The sequence below is a fragment of the Chinchilla lanigera genome, unplaced genomic scaffold (genome assembly GCF_000276665.1).
Source record: "Chinchilla lanigera isolate Chin_1 unplaced genomic scaffold, ChiLan1.0 scaffold00049, whole genome shotgun sequence".
Lineage (NCBI taxonomy): Eukaryota > Metazoa > Chordata > Mammalia > Rodentia > Chinchillidae > Chinchilla > Chinchilla lanigera.
The window spans coordinates 9,355,812-9,372,159 of NW_004955450.1; the positions used below are offsets into that span (position 1 = coordinate 9,355,812).

The 16,348-nt window shown below is 55.2% G+C and overlaps 1 protein-coding gene across 4 annotated transcripts in view; it reads left to right on the forward strand.

Annotated features, from left to right (window-relative positions):
• Megf11 (multiple EGF-like-domains 11) overlaps positions 1-16,348 on the forward strand; it is a 279,614-nt gene that overhangs the window by 678 nt on the left and 262,588 nt on the right. The window lies entirely within an intron of this gene.

The following is a 16,348-nucleotide window of genomic DNA, read 5'->3' on the forward strand; positions in this document are numbered from 1 at the left end:
CCGGGAACCTGGGGACGCCCGGCCGGAGCCCCGGGGTGCCCGCGGACGCGTGCGAGTCCGAGGCGCGGCCGAGTGCGTCTCGCCCCGCCTATCCCCGGCCGACCCACGCGCGCTTCGCTTCGGGGAGTCGCGCACGGAGCGCGTTCCCCTTTTATTGGGGGAATCCGGGCGGCAGGGCAGCCCCGTGTGGTTCCTCGCGCGCCGCTCCCGCCCCCGCCGGCGACCCCGGCTCCCAAAGTTAAAAGAGAAGCGAGTCACTCCCCGTGCGCTCCGGGATCGTGGGCTCGAAGTTCCCAACTTGTCGCCCTGCCACCGTGGGCGCCGTGGTGAGGCGGGGGTGAGTGGTCGCTGGGGCTCCGTGGAGCTGCCCCGCTCCGTCGCCCTCCTCCAGGACTTGGCTTATTTTCCTACTTTGTTAGAAACCTGGGACCTAAAAAGGGGAGTAATCGTGCCTCGGGGGCGTGGACGTTCGCGCGTGGGACGGAGCCGTCGCCGTCGCGACCCGGGCGCGGAGCCTCGGCGCAGCCCGCTGCTCCCGGCCTGGGCTCCCGGGCTCCATCCCGCGGCGGCCGCGTCTCGGTCCGTCCCTCTGGTCCGCTCAGCGAGGCTGGCAGACTCCGTCCCTGGCCGTCAGGCTCTCGAGAAGAATCTGAGCGGCTCGGTTTCAGGCCCTCTCTGGGAGCGGATAGAGCAGGGCTATCCTGCTTTGGGAACGCTTTGGGGTCCGGGCAAAGGGACTCGTGCCCGGGCGTCAGCGCCGCTCCAGCGCGCTGCCCGGGAAACCGGGTTAAGGTACCGGCCAGGTGGCGGCGCGCGACGGCCGGTGGGGTTCCCCGAGCTTGCCCCGGCGCCTATCTGCGCTCCCCAAGTCCAGAAACGCCAGAAACCCGAGCGAGCCCAGAGGGAGGCCCCCCGCCTGTCACCCTCCAGATGGAGCACTGTCCGGGAGATTCTCTTGCCAGGGTTAGCGTAGGTTTGGTGGGGCCAAAAGCCGAGGGCTTTGCGCAGAGGGTCACCGCGACCTCGCCCCTGCAGCCTGGGCAGGGTGCCCAGGGCATTGAACCTGCCGCCCGCTGCGCTGCTTTGGCGGATTCCCCCTGGTGGGCACCGCGCACCAGCGCTCTGCGTTGCTCGACTGTTGTTTAAGCCGCTACAAATGTGAAGTCTACAACTGCAGTAGAGGCTTCTCCTCCCATTCCACGGATCCGCAGACCGAGGCCCCGGGGAAGTGGGAGGACTGGCCCAGAGCTGGCCGAGGGAGGAAGGGAAGGCGAGCCAGGTCTCCCGGCTCCCGGATCGGGGCCCTTCGCAGCACTCCACGCTGACTTTACCACTTTCTCACACAGAGCCGAGCTGCAGGGCTGCAGGGGTGAGGTAGGCGGGGGATTGCTTTCTGTCCCGGCATCCCGCAGGATGACTCCTTCCCGTGACCCTTGGCCGCACACCTAGCCGGAACCTGCGCTGGAATCCTGGCTAAGTGACGCCCACAGCCTGGCTCACCCCAAAGTGCGGACCCCTGCAGGCTGCTCCTGTAGCCAGGGAGGGAGCAGGGGGTTTCAGATGAAAGACCTGAGCCTTGGGTGGTTTACAATTGGAGGAGCAGGGCTGTGGCCTTGGGGCTTGAGTGCTAGAGGGAGGCAGGGAGGCTAGAAGACTGGCTAAGCAGTTGGGTGGAGGGCATCAGGGTCAAGGCCAAGGAGAACTCACGCTCAGATTCCAGCCCCCAGGTCCTCTGGTTCTAAATGGGGAGGGGATGCGGGAGAGGGGGAGGTCGGCACCTGGTGAGCCCAGGGTTGTACCAGCTGGAAACTGGCTGGCTCTTGCATCTTTTTCTGTTTCTCTTTGACCCCCAGGGTTTCGATCATTTCTGCGCCTCTTCCCAGCCATAACTTAGCACCTGGGTATTGAAGGTGTTTGGACTTCCTTATGAGCAGGGCCTGGACTAGGAAGACTGAGTCTCAGGATTGTGCTGGAGCTGCTGCTCCGTATGGGCACCTGTGTGGCCCCTGGGGACACAGCCATGAATCAGACCTCCAGAGTCCCCAGCCTCATGGTGCTGGTTCTAGGCTCTGTCCTTCGCAGGCTTGCTGTGGAGGCAAACACACAGAGGGTATCTGCAGAGCTGCCCAAGTGGGACAGTCTAGCAAAGACAGTGACAGCCGCCAGCTTCCCTCCAGTGGCTCAGGGCTCCAAGGCGAAAAGATGGGAAGCTGTTGGCGATGAGCTTTGGAGATCCTGTGGGCTTCCAGCCCCACCTCCCAGCTCCTGGTTGCCAGGGGTGACCCACCGAGGCTGCATTGATGACCTTAGCTGTGGCATTGGAGAACTGCTCTGCAGAGCTTCTGCTAGTTAGCGTGTGGCAGGAGGGAGCTGGTGAGTGTTGGCAACGGTGATCTTGCAAGGTATCCATAGAGACAGGTGCCCGGTAACCATGTGCCTCGTAAATTCCAGCATCTGAAGCTTCCCTGTAGTTCTAGAGCCCCATTGTACAGATGGATAAATGGAGCCCTGAACTGCAGCAAGAGGAGCCCATCCCTTATAGATTTTAGGTGTTCCTGATACCTGGCTGACGTTAAAGTGATGCTCTGGCTATTTTGTAGGCTCGTGGTGCTCAGAGGTCAGTGTGCAGGGCCTGTGAAAGCAGATTACTGAACCTACCCTCAGAGTTTCTGATTCAGGGGGTCTAAAGTGGGCCTGGTGGTCTGCATTTCTCAAGAGTCTTCAGCTGCTGCTGCTGCTGCTGCTGCTGCTGCTGGTGGTAGTCTGGGACCACACTTTGAGAACCAGTGTGGTGAAACAAGGTAAAATGTGTGCTTTTCTTATGTCCCTTGCAGAGGGGAGAGACTTGGAACAATGGCTGCAATTCAGCTGCAGGAATTCTAGGACTTGCCTGTGTGTGACCCCCTTCCTCTCTCCCCAGGTGGCCGTAGAATTAAAAGAATATTTTATCTTCATCAGCACACACACACAGAGAATATATTGCGACATAATTAGGGAATAAATAGGCATCGTGGTCGTATGTTGGATGCGGTCTCCTTGCCCTGAGGCTTAGCAGGGGGTTTGTTACAGTGGTAACATAACTGTAAAGGTGTCATCTGCTCCGAGGGCCCCTCATGGCGTGGATGGTCATTGTCCAAAGAGCTGTGTCTTTTTCCTTTAAAACTAAGGAAGTGCTAGAGATGGCTTCCCCTGCCGCTGGGGCCAGGTGGGCCGCATGGGTCAAAACACCAGGCAGTGTGTTCTTAGGGGACAGAAGAAAAAACCTGAACAGCTGGTGTGAACAGAGGGGCTGCAGGAAGCCTGCATCACAAGTTTACAGGTGTGTTTGTGGCGCATTTCAAAATGTTTTGAAACCATCTGCCTGCCTGCCTGTCTGTCTGTCTCGCCTGCATTTCTGACCCAAAGTTATGTCTCAGCAGGAGCAAGAGAGTTTGTTTCAACATAGCTGATCGGATGAATCTAACAGTACATTTTATCCCCAATGTGTTAATTAGCCCCCAAAGAAAAGAAGCATAAAAGGGTTGTTCTCCTAAATGCTGGCATTTTTCATCAGGATTCTATTTATTGATTAGTTTACAGTCGAGAAAGAGCAAAAAAAAAAAAAAAAAAAAAAAAAAATCCATGTTTTTATAGCAAATAAAGCTGGCTGGCTTAATTACGCAGGCGCAACCTGTCTGTTCTGGAGCAGGAAGTTGGAATTCAGCCTGACTCTCAAACATTTGGGTGAGATCTAATTGAGAAAGACATTTCAAAGAACAAATATTTAGGAATGCAGAGTTGTGCCGCTGGTCCCTCCGGCCACGCGCAAGTACCTTGCTTTTAGCTTGATCCTCAGAGGCGGGGACAGAAGATGGCAAAGGACTCGGTCAGCGACCTTGAGATCACCGTCTAAGTATGAGGGGATAGATCCCATGTGACCAGAGAGGGAGAGCAGAATCCACTAATGAAATGTAGATCGAACAGTTACTGGACCTCAACCTTGAGATCGGTCTAAGGAGGGCAGGCTAGGACTTGTTGCATAGCGTCCATACTGGTTTGCTTATGTATCTGTAGTGAGCCCTTGACTGGAGTGGGTATCCAGGCCTTGAGCATCAGAAAAGTTGAAATCTACTGGCTGGAACAATGAGGAAGTTAGTGTCTCTCTTATCAAAAGGTCTGGGCTATTTTTGCTTCAAGGTTCTTTTTTTCAGTGGTTCATCCAAGATCCAGGTGCTTTTCACCTTTCCTGTTCTCAAGGTCACAAGATGGCTGCCACAGTTCCAGCTGTTTCATTCTCAGTATCTTGTGTACAGATAGAAAAGGCAGGAGAGGAACCTTTTCCAGAAATACCTGAGCAGACTTTTCCTCAGTTCTTCTTGGCTGGAAGTGTGAATCGCATGTCATGCTTATGTTAACCACAGCCAAAAGAAGGAGGTTATTATAATGGGCCTAGAATCATCTAGTTCAGAGGAACTAAAGTAGTATGCTTTTTAAAAAGGAAGAAAGAACAGTGAATAATGTTGGCTGTAGATTTCAAGACCTGGGTTTGAATTCTCCATTCCTTTCTGGCCATGTGAACCTGGGAAAAGTATTTCACCTTTTGTGCCTCAGTTTACTCATGTGTAAAATAGGATTTATTGGGAAGATGAATCTGAATGAGTTCAATAATTGCATTTGATTGGTACGAGAGAGGTAGAAGAAGAAGTATTTGAAGAAGAAGAGGTATTTGAAGATTTGATAGTGGACATTCAAGAACTTATAACATTGTGCAGGAGGTGTGGGTCTTAGTTACTTTTTTCTTGTTGCTGAGACAAAATATCTGACACCCAAAGTTAAAGGGGGAAAAGTTTATTTAGCTCACAGTTTGGAGAGGTTCCAGTTCATAGCTGGCTGGCTCCAAGGCAGAGTGGCACATGGCAGGCAGGCATCACAGAGGAGACAGTTCACAGCAGGCAGGAGACAGCAAGAGCAAGCAAGAAAAGGACCTTAACAGGGTCTTTCTGTCCCCTTTTATCTTATGCAGGCTACTCAGGGCAGGTAGCACTCACATCTCTAGTCCTGGTGCCTTTGATCCTAGCACTGCATCATGAATCAATCCCAGCGTCACACACTGTAGATCTGGCCCCCTTTGAAAAAGCCCCACCTATGACCGCATGAGGCTTTGGGGGACATCCAGACAGAAGCCATAACAATGTGTGACCATCAAATAGAGAGCAGAAACAAAGGAAATAATTAGGACCCGAAGACCACCATTGTAGGAGGAGCAGCGCCCATGGGAGCAGCAGTAGTTAGGGAAGGCTTCCTGGAGGAAGTGGTTCATACTTCCAGAGGAAGTGCTGCGTACTGAACTCCAGCAAGAAAGTATGGGTAGGTTCTCAGCTCCTTCCACCCACCATACTGTACTTCTTTTTCTCAGTGGAGCCTTTTGGCCAAAACGAGATCTTGTCTCTGCAATCATAGCAGCTTCCATAGCATAAATATGGCGGACCCTGACCAGCGTGGCTCTGGAAGGCAGCAGTGGTGGCTCCCGCGGTCCCGAATCCCTGGGTTCCAGTCCCTGCCGACTATCAGCTTTCCAAGCAGGCTGTGGCTGCCGGGCAGATGCCGCCCTCAGCAGTGGTGCTTGGATGCCTGGCTTCCGTCTTGAAGTCCGCACACCTCGAGTGAGATCTGCTCTCTCCCAGGCTCTCAAGCCTGCTCTCCCGGATGCTTCATCTTTGTGGTCCGCAGCACCATCTTCCCAGCGCTTGGGCCCGAAAGCATAGCAGCCCCCAGTCCTACTCCCAGTGTGGGAGGGCCTGCGTTCCTTTTGTCTTCTTTGTGCTTCTTGGCAATGTCCCCTTTCTGCATGAAAATTCCCCTCGTCTGGGTTCTTTCCACCTGGCCAGCCTCCTCCTCCGCTGTCCTCCAGGTGCGGTGTGTGGCTGCACGTGGGACATGCGTCTCCTGAGCAGCCCGTGGACCGCTGTAAGTGGGACAGGCTTTGGAAACGGTAGGGCAGAGGTGGCCGTGGCCCGGAATCCCCGATGCTCCCTGGGTGCCTGTGTCACGCAGCCGGGCATCTGCCCATCTCCTCCGCTGGCAGCGCGATATGTACCAGCTCACTGCCTTACAATTTTTTTTCTCCTGGAACTCACGGGGGGAAGCCAAGCTTCCTCTAGCTATGTGCTGTCTCCTCAGTCTGCTCTTCTCCGGTGTCTCCACCCCGCTCCAGACTCCCCACCATGCCGGTCTGCTTAAGTCCTGCCTCGCTCTGGGCTGACCCAAACCACCCTTCCCTTGGCGTTAGAGCTGCATCTGCACGTGTCCTCCCGACCACCCCGCCCGATCTGTCCCGAAGCATCTGCAGCCGGGTCAGCATACACACACGGCACCCACTTAACACTCTGTGTGTGTTGCTATGCACCGGTGACATTCTGATTGTGCGGAGGACCACTGAGATAGAAGACAGAGGTCGGGTGAATCCTTCTTGTGCTTTGTGTGTATGGCTGGGATCGAACCCAGGGTGTGCTAGGCGGTTTGGTGTGCATCTGTAGATTTAACGAACTTCAAGAATAGATTTACCTGAAAAAAATCGTCCTTTTCCCCTTAACTGTAACTAAACGGCGAATGCCTCTTCTGTGTTGGCCGCTCCTTTAGGTGATTTTTAAGGCACTGTTTAGCTCGCGTGGTAACAGACCTGTGAAGTCAGCCGAGCACACGGGCGGCGTGGGGAGCGCTCTCCGCCAGCAGGGGGCGGTAGGGGCAGGGCCTGCTCTTCCCCTCTGTCTTCTGCCGGTTGCTGCGGGTCTCCCAGGTGCGCCTTCCTCCAGTCGCTTTTTCTTGTGTCCCCAGGCCTGACCTTGGGATAATTCAGGAACTTCTAGATTCTCACGGCGGACTCTGAACTTCCTGCGGGAGCAGCTAAGTTCTGATACTTGGCTCAGGAGAGGGGTGACTGGGGGTCCTGAGATAGCAGAAGGCTCTGGATGACCGTGGGCAGGGCGACCCCCTTCCTTCCCTGCGGCGGGGCTGGGGCGGAAGCAATAACAGTGGCAACTGCCCTCAGGGCTGCGCAGTTTAGACGTACTTTTGGGGTGCATCTGTTTTCTGGTTTGTGTCTTACAACTTTGTACAGCAGACTGTCGCCCTCAGAAACAGGTCTTAGGTGATTCCAGTGCCTTTCGCCGACTCACCCCAACCCGGGTGCTTGAGCGAAGTTGGCTCTGGGGAGTCGCAGAAGAGGCGGCTGGGCTGGTGCCTTGGGGTCTACCTGGCCTCAAGGCAGACCTTGTTTCAGCCCCTTCCTACCCCGGGACCTGCCCTCCCCTGCCTGCCCGGCCTGCTGCGTCATCCAAACTTAAAATAATATAATAAATAAAAACACCCTGCAGAGGGTGAGCAGTAATCTACATATGCAAATAAATGGCATGTCAGTCCCTATGAATATTAATTTGGAAAGGGAGTCTGAGGCCCTAAAATACAGCGATTTGGCATTTTGCAGCTCCTCTGGCTCAGCTAATCATGGCCTTTATTTTAAGGCTGCCCCGTGCCCAGCTGCCTCCCTGCCAGGGCTCTTGGAGTTCCCAGGTGCACGGAGAGTGTCCCAGATTGGTGGCCCAGGGGCCCAGGGGTGTGGTGACCCCTTCCCCCGGGGCTGCTCTGGTCCAGCCCCTCTGCCTGGCTGGACGCAGGCCTCAGCCCCTCTCAGATCCCCAGTGTGCAGGGTCCCTGGGGCCTCAGGCTCTGGTGTTGTCCCCGAACCTGGAAGGAGGAAGGGGACACAGCCTCAGGGTCCGCTTCTCTGGACCCTGAAAGGGAACAGAGAGCAGGAGAGGGTGGGCGACCCCCCCCCATGACGCTGAGCTAACTGCAGGGTGACAAAGTGCTTATTCATTCCTTGCTCTGAAAAGCACATTTCTTTTTGTGAGTGTGTGTAGGAGCCAGTGGGCAGGGTGGCATTTCAAGTTTGTATACTTTTGGGGAAGGAGCCATTCCTCTGTCTTGAACAGTCACCGGAGAGAGGTGGCAACTGCAAAATCTATGCTTGGGTCCCACTGGGGTTCAAGTGAGAGATCCGCTTCCTCCCCCAGATTTCCAAATTAGATTCTGCAGAAAGCAGAGGTACTTTGGGGGTGCATCCTGCAGCACCCCTAGCCCGAGCTGCAGCAGCGTGGGGATGGAGGGGCTAGGGGTGGGGGCTAAGGAGGCTACAGGAGGTTAAAGACCAGGGAGGTCGCCAAGTGGGAGAGCAAAAAGCAACAGTTATTTCTCGTTGCACTTTGCGTGGGGAAGGCTTTGCTGGAGCGAGACTGAGGGGACTCTTGTTTTTTTTTTTGAGACAGGATCTGGCTATGTAGTACAGGTGGCCTTGAACTCACTATGTAGCCCAGGCTGGCTTGGAACTCTTTTTTTTTTTTTTTTTTGGTTTTTCTCTGGTACCGGGAACCGAACTCACGACCTTGCGCTTGCCAGGCAGGCACTTTTGCCGCTGAGCTAAATCCCCAGCCCCCTGGCTTGGAACTCTTGGTGATCCTCCTGCCTCAGCCTCCTGAGTGCTGGGATTACAGATGTGCACCGCCATGCCAGCTGTCAGAGGGGACTCTTGCAGCTGTGTGTCACCAGCTAGAGTTAGGTCTTAGGCTGGGGTGTGGCTCAGTCGGGGAGCATTTGGCTAGCGTTGCCAAGAAAAAAGCAAACAAAAAAGCCAAGTTAGGTCTTTAGGTCTTCCTTGCTTTTTGGCGCTGTGTATGGGTCACCTTTGGGCCTCTCGGATAAGGGTCAGTGACTGTCGGACAGTGAGCCTACTCCTCACTGCTGCCGCGGGAAAATCGAAACAGGGTTCCCAGTTGCTGTTCCAAGGCGGCACAGTGCCAGAGTTGGGCGCACAGAATTCTTTCTCTCCCAGACAGATCCCTTCTTTGCCCCTCAGTGTTTCCGTGCCTGCATTACTGCTCTGTGCGCATGTGTGTGTGCACACATGTGTGCAGCGCAGAGCGACAGTGACCAGAGGATCTCAGCAGGGTGGGGAGGCATCGCAGTGCAAAACTCGCTCAAGACCTGGCTCCCGCTTCACCTCCTGTCATCTCCCACCCAACCCCGGCTCCCCGGAGCCCTCCCTGGCTGCCCTCGGTCCGCTTTCCTCGACCTCCCTCTGGAGGCGCTGGGTGTGGAGGCATTGGAGTGGCAGCCCTGGTCCATTTGCATTTGTGTTTGCATATCATTTGCATCTCCTGTACAGACCCAGCTCTCAGTTCTGCAGTTTTCAAGGTAAATGTAGTTGCTCTTCTTGAAGGTCATTATACTGAGGATTTTTTTTTTTTGCTGTTTCTTCTATTCTTTCTAGTGCAGACTTCTCTCCCACAATTGGGGACACTGTGACAGTCGCTGAGCAAGGGCCTGGCTCCTGGGAGCACAGAGGGGAAATTTTCCCAGCTATGCTGTGGCTCTGCTCAGGCTCCTGGCCAGGGATAAGCACTGTCCAGCCGGGGTCTGTCCCCTGCTTCTTGGCCCCCTCTGACGTTCCTCCATCCAGGGAGAGGGATGGGACCTTCAGCCCCGCCGCCTGTCCCTGGCGGCGCACTAGAGCCAGAGGAACACCTTCCACTTAGTGATGTTTCTGAAGCTACAAAGGACACCTAAAAGCCACACCCGGTGTCTTCCTCCTGCCCCCCCCCCGCCCCCCGCTTCCATGTCCCCTCTTTAGACTACATTAGAGTCCTGGCTCTGCGGCTTATTAGCTGCATGGTGCTTGACAAGCGGCTTCGCCTATGCACACCCTTTCCTCGCCTGTCAAAAGGAAATGCTGATAACCTAATATTAATAAAAATACCCAGAGTTGTGAGGATCAAATGAACTGTGCAGGTAAAGGGCTTTGCTTGGTGCCCAGAATACAGAAAAGACTTGATGGGTGTTAGCACTGCCAGTGCCCGCTGGGCTTGTCTTTTATACTCTAGTATAAACTGTGCATTGACATCCCCTCAGATTAACAGGCAATGGGCTCAGATTCCTCCACGGCCTTTCAGGAAGTCCGGCTCGGGGGGACATGAGCTACTGTCACTCACCTGAGTGGAAGCATTTGTAGAGACCACTGAGAAAACCGGGGAACTCTTGTCTGTGTCTTCAAGAATCCAGGTCCCCTGGTAGAAAGGTCAGCAGGGCTTCCTGTCCTTTTCAAGGTCAAGCATGTGTCTTCTCTTGTGTGTTTTAGGGGTGGTCCTGGGGATGGAGCCCAGGGCCTCCACACTGGCCTATATCCCCAGCGCTTTTTTATTTTTTATTTTGAGACAGGATCTCACTAAGTTGCGAACTCTCCCAGGCTGGGCTCAGACTTGGTATCCTCCTGCCTCATCCTCCTGTTCGTAGTGCTGGGATTACGGGTGTGCAGCACCATGCCCAGTTACCTTTGTGCTTCTTTATGGTGAGCAAGGTCTTGCTAGGCACCCAGGGTCACCCACGGCTGAGCAGCTCACGGGTTCCCCTGAAAACATGTTGAGACAAGACTTCGTGTTGATGCTTTATTGGGGCCTGGGGTGTGGACACCAAGCAAAGACAGGGAGCGGAAAAGGGAGGAGAGACAGGAAGGAGGAAAAGCCACCCCCGCCAGCAGAGGCCACGGCCTCCATCCAGAGGGTAGCAATGGTCTGGGGGTGGGTGGGCTGAGCCGACTTGGTAGATACTTTAAACATGGAGCTGATCGGCTGCTCTTCATCCATGGGCCGCATGCCAGAGCACGGCTGCCCCGGCAGCATGTTTTGAGACTGCCATGTGCTCGGTGAGGGCAGGGCTGTTGGAAAAGGACCCTTTCTTTTTCTGTGTATTTATTTTATTTATTTAGTTTTGTCTTTTTGAGACAGGGTTTCCATGTGCAGTTCAGGCTGGCCTTGAACTCCTGCTTGAAAGGACCCTTTCTTGACTGTGATGCCTTTGGCCACAAGGAGTTAGATGATAGTGGTTCCCGACAGGGCGCAGACCATAGAGAGGGCTTATAGGCGAGACCTGGGGGGCCTCCCTCAGCAGGGGAGGGTTCTGTCCACCACGACCGCCCCACAGGTCTCTGTCAGAGAGGAGGAGAAGGTGCTTCCTGGTGAGGTACGACCCAGACGCAGAGCGCTTGGCTTGGAACCCAGCCCTGCCATTGAAAAGCTGGGGGACCTTGGGCAGGCGACCCTACCCCAGCCATTCAACAAGTACTTGCTGAGCACCTGCTGTGTACCAGGTGGCCCTGGCAGGGATGCAGCAGGGACCACTGACGGGAGGACGGGCCCCTTCCCTGTGGTGCTTGCGTTCTCCCGGGGGTGGAGCAGGCTAGAAAGGAAATACATTTGAAGGTTGTGCAGGTGGGGAAAAGCAAGAAGAGGGCGGCAGTGTTTCAATAGTGGTCAGGAAAGGATTCGGAAAAGGGTGGCCGCAGGGGAGGAAAAGGGAGGAGGCCAGCGTGTTGCTTTCTAGCGGCGCTGCTCCGAGCCCGCGCCATGGGGTTTTGGTGGCTGCTCCCTCACTGGGCTGCAGGGTGGAGCCGACCCTTGCCCGGCACGCAGTGACCGCTGCTGTGACTGTTGCTGCCGCTGAGGTGGGAGCCTGTCCCTGTGGCCCCGCGGTGGCCGCCCAGCTCCAGCCTGCAGGGTTTTGGTGGCATTGGTCTCCCCAGGAGTGGGAGCTGCTTTCCTCCGGTCCTCCCGTCGCCTCATTAAAAGGGGGCCGCGCCAGCAGCAGTTGACTCCCCGAGGAATCGCAGAAGCGCCTGCAGCGAAATCCAGGCTTGGGAAGCAGCTCCCAGCCTCTGGCGGGCTGGAGCTTGTGGGAGGCATCTCCCACCCGAAAATCCAGGCCGCTGGTGGCAAGGCTGAGGCGCTGGGCTGCTACCCCTGGTCCTGGCCAGGTGGCCACCTGGCTGTCATCAGCGGGCACCAGGAGTCCTTCAGCAGTTGGCACACCATGATTTACTGTCCCGGAGGTTTCGGTGGTTGTGGTTTACCGCTGCTACAAGGCCCGGCCCAAATCCCCATAGCCTCAGATAGACATTGCATCTAATCAATCCTTTATTACTATGCAAATGAATCCTATAGGCTACTGATGTCGTTTCATTTCAAACACTTACTACATAATTAATGATCTCCCTAATGCCAAAGAAGGCACCAACCCAGGAAGCTTCCTGGTGTAATTTATACCTCCAGATGGAAGATTGTCCTCTCCTTCCCTCCGTGCTCTCAGGGGCCACAAAGGCAAGGAGCGGCCCCCACATAAGGCTGGGCCTGGGAGGACGCTGGCTTCATAAGGAGGGTGTCAGTGCTGGTGGCTGCAAGGCTTGCTGTGAGGGAGGGGACAACCTCTTCTTGTCCCGCTCTACAGACCAGAGAGGGGACCACGTTGCCCAAGTCACACTTAGGCCTCTTTGTAGGCTGGTAGGTCCAGAAGGATAATTCAGAGTTTCTTTCTTTTTTTTCTTTTTTTTCTGTCTTTTTAAGACAGAGTCTCACTATGCAGTTCAGGCTGGTCTTGAACTCACTTTGTAGCCCAGGCTGGTCTTAAACTCACTGCAATCCACCTGCCTCAGCCTCCCATGTGCTGGGATCACAGGCATGCGCCACCACACCTGGCATGGGCTCAGAGTTTCTTAACCCATGCAATGGCAGTCACTGTCACTGCTCTACAGGATGAAATGAGATTTGGAGATCAGGGCCACATCAGGCGCTGAAGACATGGCAGCCAGGTTCTCTATTCTCACTGAGACGGTGACAGCAAGGGTTGTTTGTGCATCCTGGTGGCCTGTGTTGGGGCAGTGATTTGGAGGGAGACAAGCTGTGCGACCCAGTGTTGTCAGGGCCACAGGTGTTCAGGGCAGAGAGCACCCTGGAAAGCCCCTGTTGCCCTGGTGCACCCTGGGAGTTTCTTCAAGCTTCTCTGAGCCCCTATGCAAATCAGTAGTGCTGGCCTCAGGGGTGAGGGTAGGTGGCGCTATCTGCAGGCAGCACATCCAATGTGCGTGTGTGCGTGCGTGCGTGTGTGTGTGTGTGTGTGTGTGCGTATGTGCGTGTGTGCGTGCGTGCGTGTGTGTGTGTGTGTGTGTGTGTGGTGTACAGATCCTAACCAGTGTGCCCTGGTGCACTGGAGCCCTGGACAAGAGGAAGGGGCAAGAATGTGGCTCAGGCTGGGGATACAGGGGTGCTCTGGAATGAGGCTTGATATAAACACCACGTACAAGATGACTGGGACAAGTGTCCTCCTCCCAGAGTGCTCGGGTGTCCCTGCTTCTCTCCCTGGGGGAGTTGGACCAAGGACCGGCAGAGGCTGCTCCCCAGCCCAGGGCAGGGAGAGGAGCTGGAGGTGGAAGCAGGAGGGTGCACTGATTACTTGGGGGTGTCAGAGGAGCCACCTGCGGATAGCCCCTGGGGTGCCCAGGTTCCCGGGGCTCATTCCTGGGCCAGAGGACTGGAGTTCTGAGTCCCCACAGGCCGCCAGCCTCTTCCTGGTCTCACCGTGGTACATCCAGGTCCTGGCTTAGAGCCCAGCCTTGATGCAGCCCTGATCTACCTTTGCCGTACACCCCCCGCCCCAGCCCCACAGGCAGGCAGAAGGATCGTTCTAAAGTGCAAACAGGACCATGTCCCTGCCTGTCGGAAACCCTTTAATGGTTCCCCGTTGCCCTCTGGATAAAGTCAGAACTCATTAGCACAGCAGTCCAGGCCCAGCTGCTGCTCCTCCTAATCCACCTGCCCCTTGGGCTTTGGTGGCACCAAACTGCTTCTGCCTGCCCTGCACCCAGTACGCGGCGATGCCCCTCCTCTCGGGGGCTGTTGCTGTCTGTACATCTCAGCACTCATCCTCCACGGGTCAGTCCAGACCCACCTCCTCCAGGAAGCCCTCCCTGAACGGCCTTTCCTTCTCCAGGTTAAGTGACCCGACGTGTTCTCTGGATTTACAGCCTTCTAACCAGTGAGATCCTTAGGAGCAGGAACTCAGTCAAACAGGGGCTCGGCTCCCAGCGCTGTCTCAGGCATGTCGTAAGCTACAGGCGCACTGTCCTGCTGGGCAGGGGCAGTTTTGCCGTTAGCTTGGGGTCTGGTGTTTGTGGCTGTCCTTCCTCTGAGGGACTTGGCAGCCAGCCGCAGGGCAGAGTGTGAGATGCGGGAGCTCGGCCGCCTTGAGACCCTCCCGGACAGTGGCAGGAGGACCCAGCGTCGCTGGGCCTTAGAGACCATCAGTGTCCCGGGCAGCTGGAGGTCCTGGGGGCATTGCTCAGACTTGGGAAATGAGGCTTCTGAGACCCCTGGGTGGGTGAAATCACTTTAAAATAGTTCCCTTTCTGCGCCAGCTTATGTCTCAGGGTTTAGTACATATTTTGACATTTGAATCACTTTAATCAGCTCCCTAATTTTTGTCCGCAACTTGATTTTTCCTCCCAAAGGGATTTAGGATGAGGAAAATCTTCTGAAAATGGGTCCCAGGGGAGCCCATCTGTGTGGTGCCTCCCATCCTGCCTTGCGCAGAGTGGGGTGAAGGGGTGCGGGGAGGAAGGGCCCCCGCTTCTCGGTTTTGGGGTGCAGGCAATGAGATGACATCACTGGATGGGGGCCCCCGAAGGTAGGAAGGGTGGGGAGGACCTGGTTCGGGGCCAGGAGTTGCTCTGGGGCTCCCCAGTGAGGCTCGGTGTCCTTGTGGGTAATTTCCATCTTTAATTTCTCAGCGTTTTATGAACAGGGAGTAAATCAGGAGCCAGCGCCGACTGCTTCGTGTAAGGGATTAATAAACTGGAGATTTATGGGGCAGCGGCAGAGGAAGGCGGTGGGAATGGAGAATGGGCGGAGACCTGCTTCCCAAGGGGAGAGGCTGGCTCTGGGACCCGCCCCATCGGGGGCATCCGCCTAAGGACTCTGGTGGGACCCTTAGGGCTTGACCTCAGGGATGGGTACCGCGCTGAGTCGGGCCCCTGACCTGTGTTTTCTAACCTAGCAAACCAGGCCAGCCCAAGTTCAAGATTCATCGCTGGGTCTGTCTAGATTGGCAGCTTGACAGTCTTCAGGGTAGCATATGGGTTCAAACTCTGGACCCGCACTCAATTTAATTTGGAGCCCGAGAGACTGAAGTTCACTTTTTTTTTTTTGGCATGGGAGTTAGGCAGAAAGTAATGGAAAAGCATGACGTCAGAGGCTTAAATAATAGGAATCCAGGTCCTTTCTACCTCTCTGGCTGTTCTCTTCAGCACACTGGCATATTCTCATAAGAGCACCTCATGGTGGTGAGATGGCTGCAATAATTCCAGTCCTCACATTCAGAAGTGTCCAGTGGAAGAAGGAGGTGCCCATCTTTTAATGGAAACCTGTTTTTAAGAGCGAGTAATGAGGTCTGGCGATGTAGGTCAGTGGGGAAGGGCTTGCCTAACATGCGCAAGTCCCTGGGTTTGATTCCCAGCAGTGCACAAAATAAAATAAAAGTGAATATGATTTCACTGCGGCTAATGAGGCCTAACTAGCCCAGCCTAAATTTATTAAAGAGGAAAAAAGAAAAAGAGCAAGGAAACGGTCCCATAGACTTCTTCCTATCTCATTGGCCAGAACTGGTTGGTCACGTGTTCCCTCCTGAGCCAATCATCAGCTTGCTAAGAGGAATAACGGTGATTGGCTAAGAGCAATACAGCTTGGCTGTTAGTCTGGGGAGGGGTGGAGCGCTCTGGCAATGGTGGCCAGCAGGCATGTGCTCTAGTGACTTTGGGTGATTTGTTTTGCTCCCGAAGCCTTAGTTTCCCCCTCTGAACTTTCTTTTTTGTTGTTGTTTTTTTGTTTGTTTCCGGTACCGGGAATCGAACTCACAACGTCACGCTTGCCAGGCAGGCTCTGTGCCGCTGAGCTATATCCCCAGCTCGCCCCTCTGAACTTTCTAATCCTACTGGAGAGTAGGCTAGGGACTCAGCAGGGCCTGGCGCCCAGCATGTGCCGCTCAGTGCTGGCATCACTGCCTGTGCAGTGACTGAGCACACATAACTGCTGGGGTGTCGGGGGCTGTGTGAGAGAAGATGGTGTGATCCCCCACAATCACACCTGCCTTGGTCAATGCTAGGAGAGGGACATTCGTACTCTTGAGACCCCGTGGCACACTTGTTAGCTGCCTGGGCTTTCAGACTCTTCCGCTGTCCTGTGCCGTGCCATCTGTAAGCTACTTAACCTCTCTGAGCCTCGGTTTCCTCATCTGTAGGATGGTGATACTGCGCTTCCTCTGGTCAGGTAAATAAGCAGGGGAGTGTGGCACTGGTTGGCTTCGGGCGGAGCACAGCAGGATGTCATACTCTCCCTGCCTTCTTCTGCCCTTGGGGTGACCCTGGTCAGAGCTGGGAGAAGACAGGGGCAGCCCCGTTTCCTGGGGCACAGGAGGATGAAGGGGCAAAAGTCAGCAT